The sequence below is a fragment of the Arachis hypogaea genome, chromosome 12, assembly GCF_003086295.3.
Source record: "Arachis hypogaea cultivar Tifrunner chromosome 12, arahy.Tifrunner.gnm2.J5K5, whole genome shotgun sequence".
Lineage (NCBI taxonomy): Eukaryota > Viridiplantae > Streptophyta > Magnoliopsida > Fabales > Fabaceae > Arachis > Arachis hypogaea.
The window spans coordinates 41,075,051-41,080,590 of record NC_092047.1 but is presented as its reverse complement, the minus strand read 5'-3'; the positions used below and the strand labels follow the sequence as shown (position 1 = coordinate 41,080,590).

Here is a 5,540-nt window from a genome sequence, read left to right as displayed (position 1 = left end):
CCATCACCTCTCTTAAAATAAAAACTGTTTTAATTCAAATGAACAAGAAGTACATGAGTTTTGAATTTATCCTTGAACTTAGCTTAATTATATTGATGTGGTGACAATGCTTCTTGTTTTCTGAATGAATGCTTGAACAGTGCATATGTATTTTGAAGTTGTTGTTTAAGAATGTTAAATATGTTGACTCTTGAAAGAATGATGACTAGGAGACATGTTATTTGATAATCTGAAAAATCATAAAAATGATTCTTGAAGCAAGAAAAAGTAGCAAAGAACAAAGCTTGCAGAAATAAATAAATAAATAAATAGGCAAAAACAAAAAAAAAAAAAAATATATATATATATATATAATAGAAAGAAAAGCAAGCAGAAAAAGCCAAAAGCTCTTAAAACCAAGAGGCAAGAGCAAAAAGCCAATAACCCTTAAAACCAAAAGGCAAGGGCAATAAAAAGGATCCCAAGGCTTTGAGCATCAGTGGATAGGAGGGCCTAAAAGGAATAAAATCCTGGTCTAAGCGGCTAAACCAAGCTGTCCCTAACCATGTGCTTGTGGCGTGTAGGTGTCAAGTGAAAACCTGAGACTGAGCGGTTAAAGTCAAGGTCCAAAGCAAAAAAAAAGAGTGTGCTTAAGAACCCTGGACACCTCTAATTGGGGACTTTAGCAAAGCTGAGTCACAATTTGAAAAGGTTCACCCAATTATGTGTCTGTGGCATTTATGTATCCGGTGGTAATACTGGAAAACAAAGTGCTTAGGGCCACGGCCAAGACTCATAAAGAAGCTGTGTTCAAGAATCATCATACTGAACTAGGAGAGTCAATAACACTATTCGAAATCTGAAGTTCCTATAGATGCCAATCATTCTGAACCTCAATGGATAAAGTGAGATGCCAAAACTATTCAAGAGGCAAAAAGCTATAAGTCCCGCTCATTTGATTGGAGCTATGTTTCATTGATAGTTTGGAATTTATAGTATATTCTCTTCTTTTTATCCTATTTGATTTTCAGTTGCTTGGGGACAAGCAACAATTTAAGTTTGGTGTTGTGATGAGCGGATAATTTATACGCTTTTTGGCATTGTTTTTAGTATGTTTTTAGTAGGATCTAGTTACTTTTAGGGATGTTTTCATTAGTTTTTATGTTAAATTCACATTTCTGGACTTTACTATGAGTTTGTGTGTTTTTCTGTGATTTCAGGTATTTTCTGGCTGAAATTGAGGGACTTGAGCAAAAATCAGATTTAGAGGTTGAAGAAGGACTGCTGATGCTGTTGGATTCTGACCTCCCTGCACTCAAAGTGGATTTTCTGGAGCTACAGAACTCAAAATGGCGCGCTTTCAATTGGGTTGGAAATTAGACTTTCAGAGCTTTCCAGCAATATATAATAGTCCATACTTTGGCCAAGAATAGACGACGTAAACTGGCGTTTCAACGCCAGCTTTCTGCCCAAATCTGGCGTCCAGCGCCAGAAAAGGAGCCAAAACCAAAGTTGAACGCCCAAACTGGCACAAAAGCTGGCGTTCAACTCCAAGAAGGACCTCTACACGTGCAACACTCAAGCTCAGCCCAAGCACACACCAAGTGGGCCCCAGAAGTGGATTTATGCATCAATTACTTACTTCTGTAAACCCTAGTAGCTAGTTTATTATAAATAGGACCTTTCACTATTGTATAAGACGTCTTTTTGACAATCCTGGATCCTGGATTGTATTTGGATCCTGTGATCACATTTTAGGGGGCTGGCCATCTCGGCCATGCCTGGACCTTTCACTTATGTATTTTTAACGGTAGAGTTTCTACACTCCATAGATTAAGGTGTGGAGCTCTGCTGTTCCTCAAAGATTAATGCAAAGTACTACTGTTTTCTATTCAATTCTTCTTATTTCGCTTCTAAGATATTCATTCATACTTCAATCTGAATGTGATGAACGTGACAATCATCATCATTCCCTATGAACGCGTGCCTGACAACCACTCCCGTTCTACCTTCAACTGAATGAGTATCTCTTAGATCTCTTAATCAGAATCTTCGTGGCGTAAGCTAGAATGATGGCGGCATTCAAGAGAATCCGGAAGGTCTAAACCTTGTCTGTGGTATTCCGAGTAGGATTCAATGAATGAATGACTGTGACGAGCTCCAAACTCGTGATTGTAGGGCGTTAGTGACAGACGCAAAAGGATAGTAAATCCTATTCCAGCATGATCGAGAACCGACAGATGAATAGCCGTGCCGTGACAGGGTGCGTTGACCATTTTCACTGAGAGGATAAGATGAAGCCATTGACAAGGGTGATGCCTTCAGACGATTAGCCGTGCCGTGACAGGGCATTGGATCATTTTCCCGAGAGATGACCGAAAGTAGCCATTGACAATGGTGATGTATCACATAAAGCCAGCCATGGAAAGGAGTAAGACTGATTGGATGAAGATAGCAGGAAAGCAGAGGTTCAGAGGAACGAAAGCATCTCCATTCACTTATCTGAAATTCTCACCAATGAATTACATAAGTATTTCTATCCCTATTCTATTAATTATTATTCGAAAACACCATTATCAATTTATATCTGCCTAACTGAGATTTGCAAGGTGACCATAGCTTGCTTCATACCAACAATCTCCGTGGGATTCGACCCTTACTCACGTAAGGTATTACTTGGACGACCCAGTGCACTTGCTGGTTAGTTACACGGAGTTGTGAACCATGGTCTTGGCATCATGTTTTTGGCGCCATTTCCAGGGAAAGAAAGAGCAATGAATTTTACATAATTAAAGTGTAATCACGATTCCGCGTACCACTTCACATGATCATCAACCTAAAGAAAACATAAAATAACAATGGAAAACAAATATATAAATATAATTAAATAACATTGGGTTGCCTCCCAACAAGCGCTTCTTTAATGTCAATAGCTTGACAGTGAGCTCTTAGAGAGCCTCACAGAGATTCAGAGCTTAATGTTGGCCTCCCAACACCAAACTTAGAAGTTGAGTGTGGGAGCCTTGTTTGACTCTGTATTGAGAGAAGCTTTTCATGCTTCCTTTCCATGGTTGCAGAAGAAGATCCTTGAGCCTTAAACACAAGGTAGTCCTCATTCAATTGGAGGACTAACTCTCCTCTGTCCACATCAATCACAGCTTTTGCTATGGCTAGAAAGGGTCTTCCAAGGACGATGGATTCATCTTCATCCTTCCCAGTGTCTAGGATTATGAAGTCAGCAGGGATGTAAAAGCCTTCAACCTTTACTAAGACATCCTCTACAACTCCATAAGCCTGTTTCCTTGATTTGTCTGCCAATTCTAATGAGAAATTAGCAGCTTGTACCTCAAAGATCCTTAGTTTCTCCATTACAGAGAGTGGCATGAGGTTTATCCCTGACCCCAGGTCACACAAAGCCTTCTCAAAGGTCATGGTGCCTATGGTACAAGGTATTAAGAACTTTCCAGGATCCTGTTTCTTCTGAGGTAATTTCAGTTGAACCAGATCATTCAGTTCATTAATGAGCAATGGAGGTTCATCCTCCCAAGTCTCATTATCAAATAACTTGGCATTTAGCTTCATGATTGCTCCTAGATACTGAGCTACTTGCTCTTCAACAATGTCTTCATCCTCTTCAGAGGAAGAATACTCATCAGAGCTCATGAATGGCAACAGTAAGTTCAGTGTAATCTCTATGGTCTCAGTATGAGCCTCAGATTCCTTTAGTTCCTCATGAGGGAACTCCATAGTGGCTAGTGGACGTCCATTGAGGTCTTCCTCACTGGAAATCACTGCCTTTCCCTCCTCTCCAAGTTCGGCCGTGTGGGGTATATTGATGGCCTTGCACTTTCTTTTTGGATTCTCTTCTGTATTGCTTAGGAGAGTACTTGGAGGGAGCTCAATAACTCTTTTGCTCAGCTGACCCACTTGTACCTCAAAATTTCTAATGTAGGACCTTGTTTCAGTCATGAAACTATGAGTGGTCTTACTTAGATCAGAGATTATGGTTGCTAAGTCAGAGAGGCTCTGCTTAGAATTCTCTGTCTGTTGCTGAGAAGATGATGGAAAAGGTTTGCTAGTGCCAAACCTATTTCTACCACCATTGTTATTATTGAAGCCTTGATTAGGCTTCTGTTGATCCTTCCATGAGAGATTAGGATGATTCCTCCATGAAGGATTGTAAGTTTTTCCATAGGATTCTCCCATGTAATTCACTTCTTCCATTCCAGGATTCTTAGGATCATAAGCTTCTTCTTCAGAGGAAGCTTCTTTAGTACTGCCGAATGCACCTTGCATTCCAGTCAGACTCTGAGAAATCATATTGACTTGCTGAGTCAATATTTTATTCTGAGCTAATATGACATTTAGAGTATCAATCTCCAGAACTCCTTTCTTCTGAGTCATCCCATTATTCACAGGATTTCTCTCAGAAGTATACATGAACTGGTTATTTGCAACCATTTCAATGAGTTCTTGGGCTTCTTCAGGCGTCTTCTTTAGATGAAGAGATCCACCAGCAGAGTGGTCCAATGACATCTTGGACAATTTAGACAGACCATCATAGAATATACATAAGATGCTCCATTCTGAAAGCATGTCAGAAGGACACCTTTTGATCAATTGCTTGTATCTTTCCCAAGCTTTATAGAGGGATTCACCTTCCTTCTGTCTGAAGGTTTGGACTTCCACTCTAAGCTTACTCAATTTTTGAATTGGAAAAAACTTTGCCAAGAAAGCATTGACCAACTTTTCCCAAGAGTTCAGGCTTTCTTTAGGTTGTGAATCCAACCATGTCCTAGCTTTGTCTCTTACAGCAAAGGGAAAAAGCATAAGTCTGTATACCTTAGGATTAACCCCATTGGTCTTAACACTGTCACAGATTTGCAAGAACTCAGCTAAGAACTAATGAGGATCTTCTAATTGAAGTCCATGAAACTTGCAATTCTGCTGCATTAGAGAAACTAATTGAGGCTTAAGCTCAAAGTTGTTTGCTCCAATTTCAGGAATTGAGATGCTCCTTCCACAGAAGTCAGAAGAGAGTACAATAAAGTCATCAAGCATCTTCCTTGCCTCTCTACCATTGTTATTGGGTTCGGCCATGTCTTCTATTTCTGTAAGGTTTTCTCCAGAGTGTTGTGTTTTAGCTTCCTTTAGCTTCCTCTTTAGAGTCCTTTCAGGTTCAGGATCAACTTCAACAAGAATGTCCTTATTCTTGTTCCTGCTCATATGAAAAAAAAAGAGAACAGAAAAGAAGATGAATCCTCTATGTCACAGTATAGAGATTCCTTTATGTGAGTAGAAGAATAGAAGAATGAGGTAGAGATAAGATAAGAAAAATTCGAACACAAATAGAGGGAGAGGGTTCGAATTTTTAAGAAGAAGAGAAGTGTTAGTAATCAAATAAATAAATAGAAAGAGATGAGAGGGAAGAAATTCGAATTTTAATTATAAGAAAAGAAAAATAATTTTTTGTTTTTATTTTAATTTTAAATTAGAATTCAAAAATATTAAAAGAAATAAAATTAAATTAAAATTTAAAACAATTAGTTAATTAAAGAGAT

At 38.8% G+C, this 5,540-nt stretch overlaps 1 non-coding gene across 1 annotated transcript; it reads left to right on the top strand.

Moving 5' to 3' along the window:
• Positions 1 to 4,569: 4,569 nt before the first annotated feature.
• LOC112731743 (small nucleolar RNA R71) lies at positions 4,570 to 4,677 on the top strand. The gene has a single exon (XR_003167506.1). It is a non-coding gene; the product is annotated as a small nucleolar RNA R71 (small nucleolar RNA).
• The last annotated feature ends 863 nt before the right edge of the window (positions 4,678 to 5,540 follow it).